The sequence below is a fragment of the Sabethes cyaneus genome, chromosome 1 (assembly GCF_943734655.1).
Source record: "Sabethes cyaneus chromosome 1, idSabCyanKW18_F2, whole genome shotgun sequence".
NCBI classification, from domain to species: Eukaryota; Metazoa; Arthropoda; class Insecta; order Diptera; family Culicidae; genus Sabethes; species Sabethes cyaneus.
Genome location: NC_071353.1, coordinates 31,834,269 through 31,857,662, shown reverse-complemented (window position 1 = coordinate 31,857,662; position 23,394 = coordinate 31,834,269). Strand labels below are relative to the sequence as shown.

Sequence of the window (23,394 nt, the reverse complement as noted above, 5' to 3'; positions counted from 1 at the left end):
TGGTTTAATTGGGTTTGTTTTTCTATTATGTGCGGGTTCGTGAATTGATTCTAAGAAAAAAAATGAGGGAACTAAACAAGATGGCATTAAGTAAAAGTTCGATGAGATTCTGGTTCAAAATTAATTCAATTGCTGGAACATTACCGATATCCAAAATGACTGATGTGATGTGATCAACAACACATGTGTGATGTGATGTTAATCCACAATCTGCTTATAATTGCGATCTCTGCATTTGTGCGTGCATAATTGCGCATGATTTTAACAGTTGGTATACCTTAACATACTTGGGTAAAGTTCGCCTGCAAATGAAATTGGCCAACTGACCTAGTAAACAATGCGAATGCATAGTCAGAACTTATTTCCAACAATTGCATGAATAATAGAGAGTTCTGTAAGCTTTTCGTAGCTGTATCACTTTGTAACATTTTTCTAAGACAAAGTAACGCAGCTGAGTTCACATACCTAGTATTTTAAATTCGTGAAACGAGACTGAATGCAACGATTTAGAAATTCTCTGTTCAACTCTATACGATCAGCATTGCTGTGCGCCGGTAGATAAATATTTCCTGTGCTGGTTAATTGCCTTGGGTTAGAACCATTCTATTGAATCATATTGCACGTAACACGATCCCACGTTCACCGTATGCACCCTCGCTGCATTAGGGTCAACAACCGTTGCAGATGCTGGCCGTTGCCATAGCCGTTCCTCGGTCGGTGCAGTACGTATGGCTCGCGAGCAGAGAAGGTGACACAATGCTCTGAATTAACAATGGACGTTGCAATCGCTAGAAGATCATAATGAGATTTCGTTCTTTGAAGAAAAAACAACTATATGACTCCAAACGTGCTGTACACGTTGAGAAACATGCACTTGCATCGGAAAACGTGGAATTCTGCTTGAATGATGTTAAAAGATAAGGTGTTGCCTACATATGTACATAGCTGCTTTGTGACTCCACAACGGCGTGAGGCGAACAGCAGCGAAAAGGCTGCCACGTTCTGTTGCTGCGCTGCTGTCTACTATTATAGGAACACCGCCTCACTCGTTGCGATGTCGTTGGAAATTTTCTGCTCACCTGTGCTTGTGCGTGATTACCGGTAAAAGCACGTGTGAGCGAATTGTTTGCTTCGCACGATATAAATACGTAGGTACCCACACCGCACCGGTAGCTTCCGATCACTGCTAAGGCCGTTAAACGAAAGTTCGTTCACGTTAATGCGTTGCGTGATGCTGACGCTATTGAGGCGGCATTCGCTGTCGAAAATTGAATTGAATTGACTTTCTTAGATTCGGTTGGAAAATTTATAAATTTACTCACTCATGCTTTAGTATGTCCCTGACACCATTGTGTGACGTTCTTGTGGATTTTGAAACGACACGTAGATACGGTTTTAAAATACTTTAGAGTACATATTTAGACGTTTAGTTTTGTCAGCTATTGACAATTTTTGGCAATTGGATAATTTCTAGGATTTGAAAGGAGGAGAAACCACTGGAAGAGTGGATGGAAGCAGTAGTCTGTCCCATCTACGAGAGGGGCGACCGGCTATAGATTGCTGTAATTACCGCGGCATCACGTTGGTCAACGCAGCCTACAAGGTGCATACCCCAGATTTACTTGCGTCGTCTGTCCCCAATAGCAAGAGAATTCGAATGGCAGTATCGGGCGGGCTTTATGAGGGCCCGTGCTACTACAGATCACATTTTTACTCTTCGACAAATCTTCTAGAAATGTCGAGAGTATAACGCGCCCACGCATCATATTTTCGTGGATTTCAGAGCAGCGTACGATATAGTTGAACGAGAACAGCTATGGCAGAAAATGCACGAGTACGGTTTTCCGGACAAACTGACGCGGCTGCTCAAAGCTACCCTCCGAAGTAACAATATGAATTTTATTGTACACTTATGGTGGTATTCAAGACCATTTTTGGTCTCAAATACCATTATAAGAGTGTAATAAAACCCAAATTGTTACTTGGGCTGGAGCGAGTGATGTGCAACGTGCGCGTTTCTGGGACACTCTCGAGTCCTTTAGAATCGCGCAGAGGGTTGCAGTAAGGGGATGGACTGTCCTGTATGTTATTTAATATCGCTATTCAGGGTGTGATCAGGCGAGCGGGCATCGAAACGAACGAGAGAAACGACCTTCAGCAAGAGTAGCAACAAGACCTCGACATCAGAAACCATGGGACGGCGAAGGCAATCTACGCCATACTAAAAACGGCGGCTGGGAAAATAGGGTTACAAATCAATGCGTCGAACACCAAATATATCGTAGGAAGAGGCTCCAGAGAAAGCAACGTTTGCCTTCCACGGACAGTGACTATTGACGGTGATGAACTGGAACTGGTTGATAAGTTCGTATATTGGGGATCTCTGGTCATCGCCGACAACAGTACAATAGATCCAACGACGTATTCAAGATGGAAATCGAGCCTACTTTTCTCTCCGCAAGACGCTTTGATCAAGGAGCATATGTCGCCACACAAAGCTGACGATGACAAAACGCTAATCAGACCGGTCTTGAGATAGTAATTTTGCTTACGGAAGGCATACGTGCACTTGCCGTATTTGAACGCAAGGCGTGGCGGACTACTTGGAGAGGTTCCCATCGTACACCTGGCGATGGTTGGAAGACTACGGAGTGACGGAGACGTATAAATCACGAGCTACGGGCACTGCTTGGAGAGATTCCCATCGTACACCTGGCGATAGTTGGAAGACTACGGCGGGACTGCCACGTTGCAAGGATGCCGGACGACTGTGCAGTGAAATCCGTTCTCTTCAAGAACCCCACCGATACCAGGAATAAAGGGGCCCAATGTGCTAGATGGCTCGACCAGGTTGAAGCCGATTTGCGTGTGTCGAGACGTCGAGTAATTTCATAAAAAGGGGAAGCTTCAAATCGATTGCTTGGAAAATAACATAGTTCTAGATATTTATCAAAGTCGGGCCACATTGTATAGGTTGGACCATCTATGAAAATCGAAGAAATTTATATTGAAAGGATATGCGGTAACATGAAAGGACGTTTTTTAATTTTTTATAATAGTTTTTTTACCATTGACGGAAGGACGGAAGAAAGTAATGAAACAACGGTATTGATACCCAGCTAGCACCAACTCGTATATCAATGTACGAAAACTATCGTAAATATCTCCTAACAAACTCGAAATCGTAACTAAAGCTGGATAAAGTGGGATTAAGGTGATTTTCTGTCGTATATAGTGATAATGACTGACATACATACGATTTTCAGCACAAAATCGTAGAGCAGTACGGAGCGACTCGCGCTTAATCGGATATTATCGTATATAAATACTTATATAGTCGTAACGCTTAAAATTATTCGTAATCACGTATATCGCCTCCAAAATAGTACGGATATGCCAATTTTGCGCATGAAATACGGTTTGTTTAGCATGTATATCTGTACGTAATGCTGATTTTTACCTTTTTTATACATATAAAAATGCAAATCAAAAACAAAAGCGGGCCTAAAATTGACCCTTGCGGGACTCCACTTGTTACGCTAGACAAGTCCGATTTTATGCCATTGAACTCAACATATTGTGATCGGCTGAACAGATATAAATGAAGGAAATTGATAGCACAGCTTTGGAGTAGAAAAAACGCTTTAGCATTATACAAAGTAAGGCATGGTTAATTGAGTCAAAACCTATGCTAAAATCACGGAGTACCATAACTGTAGCAAGCTTTCGATCCAACGCGCAACGAATATCATTTTCAATTTTGATGAGCGCTGTGGTTTTGCTGCAATGTTTGCGGTATCCTGAGCAGACTGTCAATGCGAATAGTATCCAAAGCAAAATATGGTTGAATATATAAAACACACAAGCGTGAACGATGTTAAACAAAGCGAGAGCTACAAAGTTAAAAATTTTCGCATTCTATGAGAGATACAACACGATGCTATATTGTTATTCACGTGCGCATTCGTAAAAAATATACTTGTGCTACAGTTTTAGCTTGGCGTATTGTTATTCCCCTAGGACCTCCCAGGGCCTCCCCCTGGCTACGTGGCTGTGATTAGCCAAGCTACCGAGGTCTCCAGCCTTATCCCCAATCACTGTTTTGAGCGCGTGACGCATTTACAAACTGAGCACATCCCCCATACCAACGGCTGTGGTCAACCCTAATTTTATACGTTGAAAAATTTCTCGAAATCTCACGGTGTTTTCACACTAGTTTTCAAAATAACACGTTTCCCGGAGCACGGAATCTCAACGAAACAACACGACTGTTTTACCGTTTTTCACACGGTTTCAGCCAAGTAATTCATTCGCACATAGCGATCATACATCGGTCGAATTTACCTATCTAGCGTCTACATTCGTGTGACCTTCAACAAAGCTGCTAACTTTCTAGCGACGGCGACGGGAGTTAGCCAGAGCCACTCCCTGTGAATGAATGGAAAATCCTCACTCGCGGCGGATGGACCGGGATTGGGCAAGCACACGTGATCGAATCGACGCAATACGACACGAAGCGGCAGCAAAATAATGCCGAACAAACAAATTATCCCGGACGACAGATGCAGAATAGGACACATTCTGCAGGCGCACACAGTACAAAAGCGTAAGGAATTAATAGCCCTACTCAAGGCTAGGCGAATCATGATGAACGCCGAAGCCTGAACTTCTAGAAGCGTTCGTTACCGTCGCCGTCGTCGTCGTCCAGTTGACTTAGGTGAAGGGGAGCAGACCGAGAGTGAAGTAAAAGTGTTTTTATATTTATTCTACAATTATTCCGAGTAGCCTCCGGAGGGAACACTATTCCAGCTTAAGTTGCATATTCCTCGATGAATAGCGCGGCGAGTGAAACCAGTAATAGAATTAATTTGCAATCAGTCACGAGGCGAGCTCGCTGGTAACTGCATTCAGACTGGTTCGCGTCATGGCGTCACGTGTAAGCCAAACATATACAATGCGGGTGTGCAAATTGCCGGCCATTGTATTCGAAACGTCGTAGACGGCGAGCGATATTGGAAAACATCATTTTAATCGCTACGAAAATAGATTCCATGCGGCAGAAGACGGCATCAGGGGTTTCTGCCTGGCTGGACGATGCCATTTCCGTCGAGTCTCAGGTTTGACGAACTTGTTAACGGTTCGGTTCGGACGGTGGTGGATCAAATTGTATTGGAATAATATTTGTCGTTCAGTTCATCAATTTCTGTTCAACGTGTGGAGATCTTGGCACACATACATTACGCACAAATTATTTCCGCAAGAACGGTTTTATTTATTGTTTTTAACATGTAAAAAATGATATCTATTTATCTTTTCAACAACACGATGTTCACTTCTAATGCCTGAATTAACGATGGAGAAAATAATTTAAAAACATGCTCATTTTTCTCTCAATGAACTGATTATTTTGTGCACAGTATAGCATGTGGCGCCGTCTTGTTGAAACTACATTTCTTCAACATCGATACCAATTAAATGTTGAAAGAAAAAATCGTTGATTATCGCCCGAGAGTCAACACTACCGATCGGGAATTGGCTACGAATTAATTTTTAGAGAAATAAAATCCGATGCTTCCTGCTACGAGTAAAGCAAAATGTTGGTTATAAACATCTTTAAGACCTGATCCTTCTTTATAGACAGACTTCGGAAATTTGAAAAGAGTGAAAAGCCACCAATCAACACTCTGACAGGGCTTTCGATAGGAAAAGTAAATGGACTAAATCTTTCATATTTACAGGAAGTTCCTACTTTAAAAGCATTGCTAAGCTTAATGCTAAATGTTTAACGCTTGTCCTCACCCTTCACCCCGCCGCGTGGCCCCGCGAGCATCGAGCGAGTAGGAAGTTCTAACATCGGTGCTGCATCATGGAATGGTCAAAAAATGCCAACTCAAACCACCCGTAGGGCAGAACTTGTACATTGTCACGTACCGATTCCAAACACGTCGCAACCAGTCGCCGGAATTGCTTTCGGAAAGTCTAAGCGAGCAATGGCACCGTGGCCGGCAGCACCACATAGCAGTTCCGTTAACTGGGTCACCGGTGGGCAGTGGCTACAAAATTACACGTGACCATGGCTGTGGTTAGCAATAAAATCAAACGACAATCTTGCAACACGAATCGGGTTACCACTTGACGGAAATTTGCAGTTATGCACGAGCACGTGAGTCACTTCATTCAACTTCAACCGTAAGACGATGGAGCACGCCGTTTTGACGGTAACTGCGCACGGTTAACCGTTAGCTTTGTTTACTGTAGTTTGTTTATCGTAGATAATTATCTAAGATAACGAAATTTTGTCGAAAAGATTACTTGCCTTACATTAAACGCAAAGTGTTGAACACATGATTAGTCGACCAACTAATCATATACGCAATTCCCAAACCAAGAGGAATAGGAAAATGCTAGTAAGATACGTTAAACTCAACCAACATTACCAAACCAAATCGATTGTAGGTGTATTTTTCGATTATTCAAACGGATTTCGACAGTGCTTCTCCTCTGTGTGCCGCCACCCAGACCATTTTGCGCCACAAGGCAAGTCAAAAGCAGTGTTCGACTGAAGCTCACGTGCGTTTGTTTTGTGCACGTGGGTATAATGGTCCGCCATCGGTACAGATTCTCATAACGGTACACTATCGAAGGCTATAAATTATAACTTCTTACTGGCAGTTAAAAATAGATTTTCCAGTTTTCGAGTTTACAGAAACAGCACGACAACGAGTGCAGAGTGTATGGCGAAATCAATTTACAGCACCGTACACCTTCTATGAATGTTCCTTTCTTAGTTTGCTTATTTTTCTGTCCTTGTTTACAATGGAATTCATAACAAATTCGTTTTGTTGAGGTTCGCACGAAAAGAAACAGGAGTTTGTGAATCAAATTCGTGAGAAGCTAAATTTACTAGTTTTTTTTTGGTTTTGAGGAACAAAAATTTTTTTTTTCATTAATATGGAGTTATCTTTGTGGTCAAGAAAGAAATATAATAAAATTATCAATCTTCGAAAGAACAGCAAGTGATTTTTTACCCTCTAAAGTTGTTCTTACGGCATATCATCTCAACCAGGAAAAGCTCAACAAGCCTCCAGCCTCCTCAAGCAGACGTGAATGTATAGCTTACTTTACTAAAGTACCACATTATTCTGAGCCACAGCGATTTCGCTCATTGCGGAAAAGAACGCATCGTGTGCGTACATATATGGATGACGGGCTGTCAATGCAGACACTTGGGAGAAACCGGTTATGTTGCCCCATACAGGCGTTGGTGCTAGAAAACTTTATTCCGCCTGTTTCTAGCTTTATTGTCTCAATTTTGCTAGTGTAGTACTAAATGAAATGTGAATTGCTACTGAACGCACGACGCGGCCGGTGCTTCACACTATAGTTACTATATATATAGTTCGGCGGATAGAAAATCGGGAGCCAAATAAACGTCAAAAGCGGAGCCAAAAGCTTTTCAAAATCCAAAATGCAGGAGTAATGGTAAAAAAATACACTTTATTTTCATAGAACTAGTCATTTTCAACACCCGCCAGTGATTATTTTTCGTAAAAACCTGCACATTTCACCATAATTTCAAATTTAATTTCATAAATCAGGGATGCCAATTCGCCTAGTTTTCTATCCGCCGAACTATATATATAGTAACTATACTTCACACCCTCGCCCATGCAGGGCTGGCAGGCAGGATTATAACAGGTTTTTTTTTATTTGCGTTGTCTGTACTGTCGCGGAATCTTGTATCGTTCGCAGCCGCCGTCAATAAACTTTAGAAGGACTTTGTTACGGTACAAATAGGTAGGAACTGTTACTATGTAGACGTTAAACCGCCGCATGAAGTATCGGGTTATTATTGTATTGAGGCGTTACTCATTTCCATTCTCAAGTGATGTGAACCGTTAGTTGAACGTGCCTGTTTGATGGCGAAAAACAACAAAGCGTTAGTGAGATGCAGAGTGAGTTGTTTACTAGCAAAAGTGCAGATTATATTCGCTTGTTTCCATTTATAAAACTATTTTGACCCTTCCGATTTGTTATTATAGTCCGATTGTTTGGAAATGATGGTATGTCAGAGCAATAAAAAAGTGATGCCTTCGTTGGAAGCTGTCCATAAACCACGTAAACTCGATAAACGTGCGTTAGGCGTTGGTTCACGAACGAATGGCTATTTTTACAGTCAAAAGAAGTTAACGCACGTAGCTGTTGACCTAGGTTGACATAACAGAACTCAATTTTATTTTCTTATTTTCATTAGGTGTTCATAGGACCAAAGTCGATGGACATGAATTCCGATTTGGCTATGGCCAAAGTTCTTGGTATGTGGTGGAGCACTACGGTCTTTCGATACAAGCTTTGCACGGACCTGAACAAGGACCTACTCTCCGGCGAGAAGCATCCAACCAAGCGTGATATGCTTCGAACGTCAATGGCTATCTACGATCCGCTAAGACTTTTACCTCTCTATTTAATGTATCTGAAGGTACTTATCCAGAAGGTCTGGAGAACAATAATTGGATGGGATGAAAAAGAACGAATCCCTCGGTGCTATTGTCGACCAGAGTTGAGTATTGCTGAAACAAACATTGAGCTACAGCTAGTGAGCTAGGGTACGCGGCTGTTTCCTAATGCCGTTTCGAGTATAACGGACTCGTTCATTGCGCGCTGGTTGGGACCAAGACTCGTGTAGCCCCCCTTAAATTCGTCTCCATTCCTCGCCTGGAGCTGGAAGCAGCTGTTATTGGTACGCGTTTGGCTAAAAGCATTGCGGCAGGTCATTCAATCACGGGGAATCGTCGATATTTCTGGGCAGATGCGCGGAACGTTATGTGTTGGCTTCATTCAAACCACCGTAGATTCTCTCAGTTCGTAGCCTTCCGGGTGGGAGAAATATTGGAAGCGACGGGGGTTACGGAATGGAGATGGTTAAGCTCGAAGGTGAGCGTGACCGACGATGATACTAAATGGAAGAACAAGCCGGATCTTTCGTCAATGAGTCGATGGTGCCAAGTCAAAGGAAGAATGGCCAGAGTTACTGCTGAATATTACTGAAACCGTTGATGAAATTCGCCCGAGTATGTTCCACCATACCGAAGGGAGAATTCGAACCATTCGGTTGCTACAGAACTTCTCCTCGTGGTAGGCACCACTTGCGTTGCGCAACGGTTTTCGTTCTACGTTTTGTAAATAATATCCGCCAGAAGAAGCACGATCAACAAACGTTCATCGGAGCACTCTCTAGGCAGGAGCTGCTCGAGGCTGAATTGTTCCAGATCAAGCGAGCCCAGGAGGAAATCTATGCGGACGAGCTAGCAATCCTCGCAGTAGGCGTCCGTTGTCTCCATAAGAAGAACAGTCTGTTTAAGCTCAGTCCATTCATCGATGTCCAAGGTATGATGCGGATCAATAGTCGTTTAGGCGAATGCGATTTCCTACTCTAAAGCAACAAGTACCCTATAGTACTCCCCCGAGATCATCCTGTCACGACACTTATCGTACACGTTCACCTGCGTTATAATCATCAATGTCACGAGACCAGTGTGAACGAAGTTCGCAAGGACTATCATATCCCTCGAGTTCGCAGAGTTTACGATCGAGTTCATCGAGTTCTAAATGCCGCAAGCCTGCACTTCGGTAGAGAAACTCTACCTACACGTTAGCGGCATTTATACGTTCGTTTTCGTATGTGGGCGTTGATTTTTTGGGCCCCTGCCTGTCGTCGGTGGTTGTCATCACGAGAACCGTTGGGGCGTAATCATAACATGTCTTACGACAAGAACGATACTTCTTGAGCTGGCCGCTTCGTTAAATATCAATTCGTGCATTTTTGCCCTGCGTAATTGTTTTGCTCGACAGGGCACACCAATAGAAATTCTAAGTGATAGAGGAGCGAACTTTGTGGGCGGGGAGGAGGGAGCTGAAAGAAGCGGTAGTGACACTGGACCAGGATAAACTCATGAAAGAATTTACCACGCCAAGAACATCTTGGCGCTACAACCTTCCCACAGCGTCGCATATGGGCGGCTGTTGGGAGCGGCTAATCTAATCCGTGAAGAAAATTCAAGCCAAAGTCAAACCCCAACGAGTACCTCCGGAAGAAATGCTGAGAAGCTACCTGATTGAGGTAGAAACCATCATCAACAGTCGTCCGTTAATTTTACACATGTGCCCGTGGATGATTGTTCTTCACCAGCGCTTACCCCCAACGATATTCTGTTGGGCTCTTCAAATGGCTCAAAACCGCTAGTTCAGTACAACGAGTGCCCGTTGACATTGCAGTGCTCGTGGAAGGCATCATAGGCTCTTGGCATAGGCAATGTTGCGCACGCCCTCCGTGCTACGCCGTATCTACACATTTACACAATTACTTTGAGAACGCGGCACTTCACCGTGCTGGCAGAGACAATCCATTTGTCAGTGTCAGTTTGTTACAGAAGAAAACAAATCACCAGGAAAAAACGTCGAGTCATCAAGGAGAAAAATGGCGTGAATTGCCTACGAGTTGGTCATAAAAATAAGTGAATAAAATCGTGCTTAACTAATTATTGATAAAAGGTCATTCTTGAATTGAAAAGCCCTTATACAATAGAAGTTAAAACATATTTACAGTGCTTCAAGTAAAGTAAGTTTATTGAAAGACTAAACTGGAAATGGCGTTAAAATTAAATCTAAGAAATAAAATCTATAGGTTAGAATGAGGAATTGTCTACTCGCGAAAAGGATAAAGCCTTCCGAGTTAGTTCTTTCACTTGTAATTAATCACATGCTAGTTTGAAAAGTGGATTCTAACTATCGCGATTTTAGATATCGGATCTTAAGCATCCACGAACCTAAGCTCAGCATCTGCGAAAATAAAATTCCTGTAAGCGAAAAAACACGCACAAACGTTAGCTAATAAGAGTTTAAAATTATACAAAGTATATAACTATGGTATTATTGCAGGAAATTTTTAATCGCGTTAAGCTAAATATACGGAAAACTGTTTCCTTGTTGCATCTGCAACAAACCCAAAGCACGAATGGTATGCAGCTGTTAACACTTCATAACAGCGTGGGCCGAGTGGAAGAGAGTCGACGAAAGCCAGTTGGAGTGTCCGAAGACCCAACAGTTAACAAGCAAGTCTTGCCTCCAAAAACCCCCACATGCCAAATGTGGTTCCATTGGCTTGATTATTTCTCGAGTCATGTGGAAATTTGTGTTTTATTAATATAAGAGCCCCCGCCCTCTTAGAGTGGAGAGGAGTCTCAATTTACTTTAGGAAAAAATCATGCCTCTAGAAACCCTCACAAGCCAAATTTGGTTCCATTTGCTTGATTAGCTCTCGAGTTATGGGGAAATTCCGGTTTCATTGGTATGGGAGCCCTCCCTCTTAAAAGGGATTCAATTCACCAATTCTGGAAAAAAATCCTGCCTCCTAAAACCACCACCTGCCAAATTTGCTTCCATTTGCTTGATTACTTCTCGAGTTATGAGGAAATTTAATTTGTATTTCATTTGTATTCGAGCCACAGCCCTCCTCCCTCTTAGAGCGGGAGGGGTCTCAGTACACCATAAAAAATACCTACTTCCAAAAACCCCCACATTTCAAATTTGTTTCCATTTGCTTGAATAGTTCTCGAGGTTGTATTTCATTTGTATGAGAGCCTCTCCTTTTAGAGAGGGAGGGGTCTCTAACCATCATCAGAACCTTTCCCGGCCCCAAAACCCCTACATACAAATTTTCACGCCGATCGGTTCAGTAGTTTCCGAGTCTATAAGGAACATATAGACAGACAGAAAATCATTTGTATAGGTATAAATAGACATGGCGCATTTTTTTTACTTGTATCATCTTGGTATTGTGTAATAGCATAATAAAACCTGAAGTAGTGACTACTTACTGGACTTACTGAGACAGTGTTTCTGATGGTGCGTTTAATACAGTGATTATGCGTGACAGTTTAATACAGTTTAATGCGTGACAGTTAATTTGGTACGATAATTGAAGCATTCGGCAGATGGCAACAAATGGCAGATGGCTTCTTTTAACCAACATTTTGATTCCCGGTGACCTCCGAGATCATCATATGGTGGTAAGTTTTGTGGGTCACTCGATGAGCGCGTTCCACGATTGTCACACTTTGTGATACTGACATAAAAAATAAATCACACTTTAAAAAATTATTAACGTTACAAAAATACGATGTACAATACTAGCTGTATCCCGCGTGCGTCTTCTTGCATCTAATGGAGAGTGAATCGAAGGTGCCTGACCTAACTTTCTATAATTTCGACCAAAAACACTTTTTTGCTTTGTCAATCTAGATTCACAATAGCGTAGATAAGTGGAGTGTATGACCAAAACACCCAAATGTACCTTTTACACTATGTAACTCTATTAGTCTCAACTAAGTTACGGAGGCTTGTCTTGACGGCAATCTGGCATAACTTGTTTGAGTGTTCGCTTACATTTATATAGTATTTTGTCACTGTCAATTGTGGCACTGTTATTTTAACCAGGCTACTGACATCTGCACATCGTTGTATCACAAATATTGTTATGTTTGTAAAGCCAGTTTCTTCACATATGTATTAGTTTCACCTTTATGTAAGGCATTTTGAGAGCGAGCTGCGATTCTTGCTACGAATACATTGCATCCTGTCAGGGGTCTGGTTTTCGTTACATACAGAATAAGGTAGTTTTAAAAGTTTTTTTATGATATTAGCTCACTGACGAACTGACAAGACACTGGAATTTCACTTTTGGCGAACAAGATCTCGCAAGCAAGTGATCACTTGCTTACAAGCGGTCGATCGCTTATGTCAAACAGTAGAGAGCTGAACAAAGGTACGGGTGACACGTTTATGTAAAATTCAGTTTGTTTTAATTAAAACATGTATGAATATCGGAAATAGCCCGGTAATTCTTTGATTTGTCTGTTCTACAAACAGACAATAAAGTAATTTTTACAAAGTGTGTTTTTTAACGTGTCGGTTACGTAGTTAGTGAAAACATACTTCCAAACCTGTTCTCTATTTTTCCAACAATAAATAGCGAATTATTGAGCAGATGGTGTTACTGTTCAATGTATTTTGATTCGACTTTCCGGGCACATGTTTTCGAAGGAAAATGTATAGAATGGCATGTCGGTTCATCGGTGATTAGTGTTTTTGAAATGAAAGAAGTTATTTCTGGAGGTGACGGGTTTCTAGAAGACTATAGTTACTTCCATAATATAGTAATAACAATAGAACAGTAACCTAAAATTTGTATGGAGAACAGATCCTTTAGACTTCTAGGTAACTTCTGTAAACAAAAGACAGGAGCACCTATGGGAAATCCCCCTTCGCTATTGTGGAGATTCCACCTATTTAGACTCCAACGCGAAAATTATTAGCGCGGTTATTCTCTGCGTATCCCACACATGTTTGCAGTTTAGCAATTTGAATCATCAGTTTCTCATTATTGCCTCCCTACTGCACCCCTCCTTGCTTGATAACCATATTTTCAATGTAATTGGTAAGTACAGGATAATTATTATTAATATACGCATTTGCGTAAGACTCGTAAAATTGCTGCAAGGCACAATATGTCTATGTAAGTATTTTATAAGAAATATAATAATTTTAGAAAACTTTCATCACTTGTTGCGACATGTGAAAAGTTGTCAATAATACCTATGAATATTTTAGTCCCGAACAATAATAGAATAATAGACGTTATAGCTGCAAGAATATCCACAAAGTTGGAATTAAAAAAACTTACGAATACCTAATGGACAACACGCAGTTAGTACTTCAAACCGCCTATCTCAGCATATGAAAAATGACTGCTCTTACCCATATTATACATCGGTTAGAAACGTTACCTGTAAATAGAAAAGCAAAACAAAATTAATTAAAACATATTTTTTGAAATTGCCAAGCATATTAGCAAAAATGAAAGTACGTTAAAAAGAAACAAGTTCAAATAAGATAATCTTTTTGAATAGAGGAAGCTGTAAAGGCTATCTATTATTGTACAAAAAGCACCACTTTTTCCCGCTTTCTTTTTTTTTAAATTAACAAATGCATATAATAAGTTTAAATTTAACAATGCGATCATCAGCATTAGGTACGTATTTAGTTGTAATAAAGTCAGTGTTACAAAACAGTGAGGATCTTTTTATCTTGCTCTTGATGTGAGCGTAAATATTTACATGCTTGTTTAGCCGGTTGTTGGATTCAAGAAACCTTTACTCGCAACTAGGTACCGTAAATTTTTGCTTGTATAAAAAAAGTTAAAACAATTGAGCATGAATGTTAGTTCTGATTTTGGCAAACCATATGCAGCAGCTTTTTCAACACGTATCCGTTATCTATATTAATTTTCATCCTCATAGGTGCGTATATCTTTGTTGCAATATCAACTCGAATTAATTCATTCTGTATGCGGATCCCATGCCGTCGCCGTTGCCGCCAGTTCGGTTCAGACGGAGACACAAAGAACACCAACGGAATATCCGTGCGCAATTACTCCCCCTCGCGAGAGTAATTCTAGCCCATTCGGCGACCACGGCAACTGCGCCGGCCCACCGGAATGAAAGCATATACAGTTTGCTGTTTGTTTACGACGAAACACGTTTCGCGCGCACTCATGCTTGTACCAGACTCGTGATATAATTTAAAATTTAAATTGCAAGTGTCTTTAATTGATTTCCTTATTCCGCGCTGTGGCACAAACGAGCGCGTGGAGAGCCAACCCAAACTTAACGGGCTTGCTGTTGTTGTACGCTAGAGCTGTTTGCAAATCGACTGCGATCTGCTGGGGCACTCAATAGTCGCCAATTGGGCGATTAATGCAGACCAGTACCGATCGTACTGGCCGTAGGGTGTCGTAGCAACTGACACATATATACGAATCAAAGGCAGAAACAACAGGTCTTGGATCTATGACATTCACGCCTTCACCGCGCGCTGCCGGCAGCTATTCGATATATAGGTACCAACACATTCCGTCACGATCGTGGAATGCTGTTCTGTGGCACCATCCATCGCGCCTGCTTGCAGCGTACCTACTGCATTGGTTCTTGTTACCTAGTTGAAGGACGCTGCGCACGACTGGTATGACCAGTCCAGTTTGGTAGCTGGCGTTTGTTTACAGCAGGAAATTGGTTTTGTAGTGACATTTTACAGGCAGCATGTGTTTGCAAACTGAGATGCAAGTCACAGTTGTATCTGACGAGATGACAACAAAGATGGTTTTATTAATGGCAGATAGTTTGCATACTGAATGGTTAAAAAAGAAACGTTCTTGGGCTCACTACGTACTATTGTAGAAGTTTGTTTTTAAACCCTTTTGCACGTCGTTGAAACGCTTCGCTACTGATGACAATACCTTGTTCCGAGTAGAGAAGGTTGATTCTGTGTACAGCAACTTGTTCAAGGGATTTGATTATCAGTTGAAACGTTTGAGTACCATACGATATTAAAATCTTAAAATTACAGCGACTAGGATTTTTAAACTGTATGATTTAAACGTAAAGACAACTATTCAAATTGACTAATCTCAAGATTTTAGTCTTGACCTTGGAATGAGGTCATACATATATTAATATTTTTTTTTTTTTTTTTTTTTTTGAAACGATTGTTCTACAATTGATGAAGGGACGGTAGGGGAAAGAAATGAAAATTTTGGTGAAGGAGGGGAAAGAGCGGAAAGGAAGGGGGGGGGGGGGGTATTGGTAGCTATGCTTGACAAGTAGTCATTTTGACTCCTACCTTTTGTCCAATACTGGAAGGTGCATGAGTCGAATCAAGCTGTAATCTGAGATTATAACCGGATTCGAACCCACAACACCCTCCAGGGCATGTGGTTCGCTGGTACTTGTACCTTTGAACCATAGAGGCGCTGGACCCCCCCCCCCCTTCCTTTCCGCTCTTTCCCCTCCTTCACCAAAATTTTCATTTCTTTCCCCTACCGTCCCTTCATCAATTGTAGAACCATCGTTTCAAAAAAAAAAAAAAAAAAAAAAAAAAAAAAAAATATATATTCAAATTGATTTAGCAAGTTTCGTTCGACTGTTTTTGATGCGTGGCACAGAGGAAGAGCTACTAGGACCGCTCGTTTATCGATTGGTCATAGCAAATTCTGCTATCTTGCGATTAACTAATTTCTATTAGCATCTTCAGAATATTCAAATTATTATAAAGTTGTCATACTGCTGCATTAGCAGCCTATTCTTAGGTTTTAGAGCTCCGACTCCATTCGTAATCGTATTATGCCAAAGTGGCAGTAAATTAACGAATCGTAATTTTTTATTCGGCGCTAACAGTGCCTTCAGGAATGGAGAACCAAAAACACTCATTATCTACGCTGTTCCGGGGCATGCCAAAACCTCTTGCCGTATCAAGAATTCCACTCCATTGTACTCGGTCCTGGGTTACTCGTCGCCAATTCGTTGCGCGTCTCGACTCACGCAAGTCAGCTTCAACCTGGTCGAGCCATCTAGCACGTTGAATTACCCTCTATTCCTGGTGCCGGTGGAGTTCTTGAAGAGAACCGATTTCACTGCACAGTCGCCCGGAATCCTTGCGACGTGGCCGTGCCGCCGTAGTCTTCCAACTATCGCCAGGTGTACGATGGGAATCTCTCCAATCAGTGCCTGTAGCTCGTGATTCATACGTATCCGCCACTCTCCGCTTTCCGTTTGTACTCCGTCAAAAATAGTCCGCAACACCTTTCGTTCAAAAACGGCAAGTGGACGTATGTCTTCCGTAAGCAAATTTACTGTCCCAAGTCCGTAGAGGACTACCGGTCTTATAAGCGTTTTGTACATCGTCAGCTTTGTGCGGCGGCGTATGCTCCTAGATCGAAACGTCTTGCATAGGGAAAAGTAGGCTCGATTTCCAGCTTAAATGCGTCGTTGGATCTCCTTACTCGTATTATTGTCGTCGGTGACCAGAGATCCCAAATATACGAACTCATCAACCACTTCCAGTTCTTCGCCGTCAATAGTCACTGTCCGTGGGAGGCAAGCGTTACTTTCTCGGGAGCCTCTTCCTACCATACATTTGGTTTTCGACGCATTAATTTGTAACCTTATCCTTCTAGCCTCCGTTTTTAGTCTGGCGTAGATTGCCTCTGCCGTCCCACGGTTTCTAGTAATGATGTCGAGGTCGCTTGAAAAGGCCAGGAGTTGGCTACTCTTGCTGAAGATCATTCCTCTCGTTTCGATGCCCGCTCGCCGGATCACATCTTCAATAGAGATATTGAATAACATACAGGACAGCCCATCCCCTTGCCGTAGCCCTCTGTGCGATTCGAAAGGACTTGAGATGCGCACGTAGCACATCACTCGTTCCAGAGTAGCTTTGATCAGCCGCGTCAGCTTGTCCGGAAAGCCGTACTCGTGCATTATCTGCCATAGCTGTTCGCGTTCAACGGTATCGCATGCTGCTCTGAAATCCACGAAAATATGATGCGTGGGCATGTTGTACTCTCGACATTTCTGGAGGATTTGTCGGAGAGTAAAAATTTGATCCGTAGTAGCACCGAAACCGAAATGTTACTTCCCCTATATTGTTCCATTTCTTTGAATTCAAATCACATTTTAGTATGCAGTAACAATGGCTTATTTGGTTATAGCTTGATTTGGTTATACGAAAATTCAAGTAATTCTGCATTAAGCACACGTTTGTCTCCACGGATAGCGATCTAAAAAGCAAGACTATGATTTTGGTGCTGTCCAAACCTGTTCCGTCCAGTTCAAATGCGTTCTCTTCTGTTTGTTTTCATTAAAAAAATGTATGGAGAATTTACACTTTCTCAATAATCAGATATTTTTATTTGATTATTAAATAATTGAAATGCGATCTCTGTTGTGTGCAAGCTCGTAGATGAATTTCTGATAGATTGATGCAAAAATCTCGCATCCATCACAATATGAAAAATTATATGACCATTTTTCCATTTTTAAGATTTTGGTTATACAATTTTACCTTCCTGCAAGTCGTAGTCCTACGTCGATAATTAGAAGGCTAGGTTCCAAAATCGGAATATAGCACTAACACTGCTGTTTGTTTTGCTTTGTCCAATATAATCTTAGCCCTCTAACGGGTAAGACCGTCTGTAGACGGCCTTCGCTTTCTGAGCTCCAGAGCCGAATACGAAATTTGTTTTTAATTGGCAATATGCAAAATGTATTCAGAACAGATTTCTTGACATTTTAATACTAATATCATAACATTCTGACCATGCATTCAAAAGTTATCATTTTTCAAAAACAAAAATTCCGAAAAATTCCGAAAATAATTAATGCGCGAATATTCCCTTTTTTACTTTTGAAGGAAAAGGACATCTAGAACAAAATGATTGACCTAAAAGAAATTTCTATGAGTAAATTTCATGCATTGTTTTAATTTTGTAATACAGTGGTAACCCGATTTTGTCACTCCCCGATTTTGTCACCCCCGATTTTGTCACGTTTTTGACCCGATTTTGTCACCCCCGATTTTGTCACGTTTTTTACCCGATTTTGTCACGCTTTTGATTTATCAAAAGCTTAGTATGTCAAATGTGTTAAAACACTGTGAAAAGAACTGTGTTCAACAAGTTGATTATCGTGGAGTTTCCACAAAAGTTATAAACAAACTATAATAGCTAGAAGGTTACTTTCTTTGGCAAAGTTCTTTATAATAATCTTCTCAAAAGTTTTGTAGAACATTGTTTTGCTCTATCTCTTAGTGCCTGAAAAATAAATTTTCTATCTTACTTTTAGGGGGGTTAATCAAAGAATCGTTCATACCATAAGAAAGAGCTTTTTATGCTGTGAAATTTCTCTGAACATAGTTAACCAGCATAATCAACCATTTCGGCGCAATTAAAAAACGCGTGTTTTCATACCTTTGGGAGTGCTGTGAAAAGGTGACAAACGTCCACAGAGAGGTAGAAGGAAATGCGACATGTCCTAAAAGTGATCAGAATGAAGTATATGTAGGTCGTTCTAAGTTATCTGCAAAAACATAAAAATTGAAAAAATACCGGATTTTGTCACTGCCCCGTTTTTGTTAATAAAATAGATAGCAGAGCGTAGTTTAGCACGTGTTTATTGAAAGGTAGCTAATTGAAGAAGAATATAATAAATACATTACAATGGTTTATAACCTATTCAGGTGTAACACAACGAGTGTCTATCTGTTACTGTCAGTAAAGGTTGCGCTAGGGTTGTACATCTAACACCTCCGCTCAACCCAATAATCCGAGTTTGTTCCGCAAGTGTTCGAAAGCTCCTCGTGCCAGTCCTTTTGTAAAGATATCTGCAAGTTGATCCGACGTAGGTAGGTAGAATACTTTCAAGAGACCCTCCTGAATCTTCTCCCGTATAAAGTTGTACCGGATGTCGATGTGTTTCATCCGCTTATGATCCCTTGGCTCCTCTGCGACGCGGATACAAGATTGGTTGTCTTCGAATAATGGTATAGGGTTGTGAAACGTGACTCCAAGATCGATGAGTAGATTTTTGAGCCAGATCGCATCACAAGCAGCTTGACTCAGAGAGATGTACTCCGCTTCAGTCGACGAGAGTGAAACAGTTGGTTGCTTCCGAGTCATCCATGAGACAGTAGCTCCATAAACCTGGAATACATTTCCGGAAACGGATCGTCGATCTTCTTTGTCGTTGCCCCAGTCAGCATCTGCGTAGCCAACTAGTGGTTGTTCTTCACTGCGCTTATCGTAGATTAATCCCATAGTTACGGTCCCTTTCAAATACCGTAGTATACGCTTCAGGTGGTTCCAATAAACATTCGTTGGTGCCGATTGGAATTTACTAAAGAAGTTCACAGCAACGCTTATGTCTGGTCGTGACGCAAGTGCCAGGTACGTCAAACAGCCGATGAGCTCCCTGTACGGTTTCTTCGTAGTTTCCGGTTGATTTTCAGTTTCCAATTTTAAATTGGGTTCCAACGGAGTCGCAACTAGCTTGCATTCAGTCATGCCGAACCTTTCCAATAAACCAGTTATGTATTTAGGTTGGCTAATCTTTACAGTACCTCCGCTGAAATCTCGATCCACCTTCAAACCAAGAAAGAGTTTCAACTCGCCCATATCAGACATCTCAAATTGCTTTGATAGTTGTCTTTTCAACTTGGTTACCAGATCGATTCGATCTGAGACAATAATAATGTCATCGACATATAAAAGCATGTAGATAACAGCTCCCTGCCAGTTCATTTGATAGAGACAGCTATCCACGTTAGACCGCTTGAATCCAAGCTTCGTTACGAATAGATGGAATTGGTCATTCCAGCTTCTCGGGGCTTGCTTCAAGCCGTACAATGATTTTCTGAGACGACAAACGAGATCCGAACTGACACTTTCAAGACCTTCAGGTTGTCGCATGTATATTTCCTCTTTTAGTACGCCGTTGAGGAAGGCAGTCCGAACATCCATCTGATGCATATGGTATCCTTTCTTGTTCGCCACTGCCAGAAGCGCCCTAACGGTAGTAATTCTGGCCACGGGTGCGTACGTCTCGTCGAAATCGAATCCTTTTCGTTGTGAGTAGCCTTTTGCCACTAGCCGGGCCTTGTAGCGATCCACATTTCCTGCATCGTCGTACTTCATCTTGAAGACCCACTTGCAGTCCACAAGGTGTTTTCCTGCCGGTTTGGGTACAAGTTCCCATGTCTCATTTTTCCGAAGCGATTCCAGCTCACTCTCGATGGCCGCCTTCCACTGACCCCAGTCTGCTCGCTTTCTCAGCCCATCGATTGTTGACGGAAGATCATCTACGAACGCTTCCGCGTTCAACGCAAAAGCCATTACAGCGTCTGTCGTCTGGGAACCGCCAGTAGAACCTGCGAGACACGAACTGCCAGTATTTGTTTCAAAACTAGTAACGTAATCGATAAACTTACCGGGGAGTCTGCGCTCCCGTCCACTTTGCCTCGTGGACATTTCTGCAGGGCAGTTGTTCACTTCTGATTGTGGAGGGAGCGCACCGGCAGCTTCGTCCCATTCTGTATCATCAGAATCACTATTTTCGGATAGTTCAGCTTCTGCTGCTCCAGTCGCCGCGGACAAATTGTCCTCCTCCAGATCAATTTCACCTTCGTTTGAATCATAGATCGCCTTTACCGGTTCTTGATTCTGCACTGCCTTCTTGTTCTCGTCGAAAACAACATCACGAGATGTAAAAGTAGTCTTCTTCCTTGGATTCCAAATCCTGTAGCCATTGGTAGCATATCCGACCATAACGTTCTTCTCACTTCTTGGATCCAATTTACCACGCTTCTGTTGTGGCAGCCATGTGAAAGCGGTTGAACCAAATACCCGCATCTTATCTACGTCAGGTTTCTTATTGTACCACATTTCGAACGGGGTTTTCCTTTCCTCTAGAGCAGCAGTCGGGCTTCTATTCAGGATGTAAGCAGCAGTGAGCACAGCTTCACCCCACAATGATTTCGGTAAACCAGCATCTAGTAACATGGAGCGAGACTTATCCAACAGAGTGCGATTTAATCGCTCGGCAACTCCGTTCTGTTGCGGACTATACGGAACAGTAGTCTCCATACGGATTCCCTCAGTGCGGCAATAGTTTTTGAACGATTTGCTGGTATACTCCCCACCGTTGTCGCACCTGAGTCTCGATACCTTTGTGCCAAAGAATGACGTCGCCTGTGCACAATACTGTTCAAATTTTTCCTTCACCTCATCTTTCGATTCAAGCAAATAGACCATCGTAAAATGGCTGTAATCGTCCATAAACGATACGTAAAAACGCTTCCTATTCCACGTAGTCGGAGTGAATGGTCCACATACGTCAGAATGGATGACTTCTAGTGGTCGAGATGATCGTCTCTCAACAACATCATTGAACGGTTGTCTCGTCTGTTTACCTGCCAGGCACACTTCACATATACATCGATCGGGCCACTCACGAATTTTCACCGCCGTCTCAATCATATCGTGCTTCCAAAGATTCTTCAGATTAACCTCTCCTAGATGGCCATACCTTCGATGCCATAAATCGAAGTTGTCGATTTTTGTTGTCATGGCACAAACATCTGCTGATCCCGTATCATCACGAGAATACACTTCAAGGGTATACAATTGGCCTTTTCTGTATCCGACGCAAACAAGCCGCTCAGCCTTCCGAATTGTCACTTTTCCTCCAGCAATCTTCACGGTCATGCCGCTGTCTTCAACCCGACGAACAGAAAATAAATTACATTGCAACTCAGGCACGAACAAAACATCCTTTACCACCGATGGTTGCCTTTTCCCATCGATCAGCATGTCGACACGGATTGTACCTGCAAACTTGGCCACAATAGCTTGTCCAGATTTGGCAACAGAAATGTACACTTTTCGTTCCAGTGGGTGCAGCTCGTCGAATAAAAATTTGTCTTTGACCATATGATCTGTTGCACCAGAATCTAAAAACCATGCAATTCGCTTGCTTGACGTTTCAATTGACGTAGAGAATGCACTCACGCCCGTGGTAGCCGTGGTGGTAGCAATAAACAAAGTGTCACTGTCATACGTAGCGTGTGCGTTACCTTTAGACTTTCGGTTCATTTTTCTCTTTTGCCATACACTTGTTTCGCGTTCCTTCTCCCTCGTCGATCGATAATCGGGACAGTCAACTCGCTTGTGTCCAAATCGGCCGCATTCAAAACACTTCAGTCCAGATTTCTTCCCAGTAAAAGCCGTTTCGCCTACGTTATCTTCTGCAGAATCCGTTTGATTAGCCCGTTTTACTGACTCGTCCATTAGCCGCTTTTTGACATATTCCAAAGTTAGCTGCTCCGGTTGGATGGTTTCCAAAGCCGTAATCAATGCGTTATAAGACTCCGGCAGCGCCAGCAAAAGTTGGCAAACGACATCTTCCTCGTCAATTTTCACTCCGGCAGCCTTCATTTCACGTAGCACTTTTTCGAACTGTAGCAGGAATGGTTTAACATTTTCGCCTTCGATCAACCGTAACCGCTGGAACCGTTTCTTCAGGAACAACTTGCCGGCGATACCAACGCGCTCGAATGCGTTCTTCAAAGCGTCCCACGCTTCTTTCGCCGTTCGCTTGTCCTTCACGTAATCCAGCTGATCCTCTCCTATTCGGTGGATTAACAAATTTTTGCACTTCCGGTCTCTAGCAATTCGCTCGTCCAGTTTCTTCTTCTTCTCCGCCTTGACAGCCGCTGTGTCTTCCGGGAGATCCATCGCGTACTCCTCGTCAGCAATCGCTTTCTGCAGACAGTCCAACAAATTTTTATCCTCCATCAGCGTCTCGATGCGAAACTTCCAGTTTCCGAAATTCATTCCGTCGAACAGCCACAGTTTTTCTTCACTCATTTTCACGTGTCACGCAATGCACTTATATTCCTGTTGGATTTTTCTTCCGACTAAGTGCTGGGCCCATAACCTAATAAAATAGA

The 23,394-nt window shown here is 42.2% G+C and overlaps 1 protein-coding gene across 2 annotated transcripts in view; it reads right to left on the bottom strand.

Annotated features, from left to right (window-relative positions):
• The window catches only part of LOC128734411 (transcription factor cwo), a 62,542-nt gene that overhangs the window by 9,407 nt on the left and 29,741 nt on the right, over positions 1–23,394 (bottom strand). The window contains exon 1 of one of the 2 annotated variants that reach the window (XM_053828619.1): positions 4,345–4,568. The exons of the other annotated variant lie outside the window; for it this stretch is intronic. The gene's annotated coding sequence lies outside the window, so the exon portion shown is untranslated. Of the gene's footprint in view, positions 1–4,344; positions 4,569–23,394 lie in introns of those variants that run through there. 2 annotated transcript variants of the gene reach the window in all.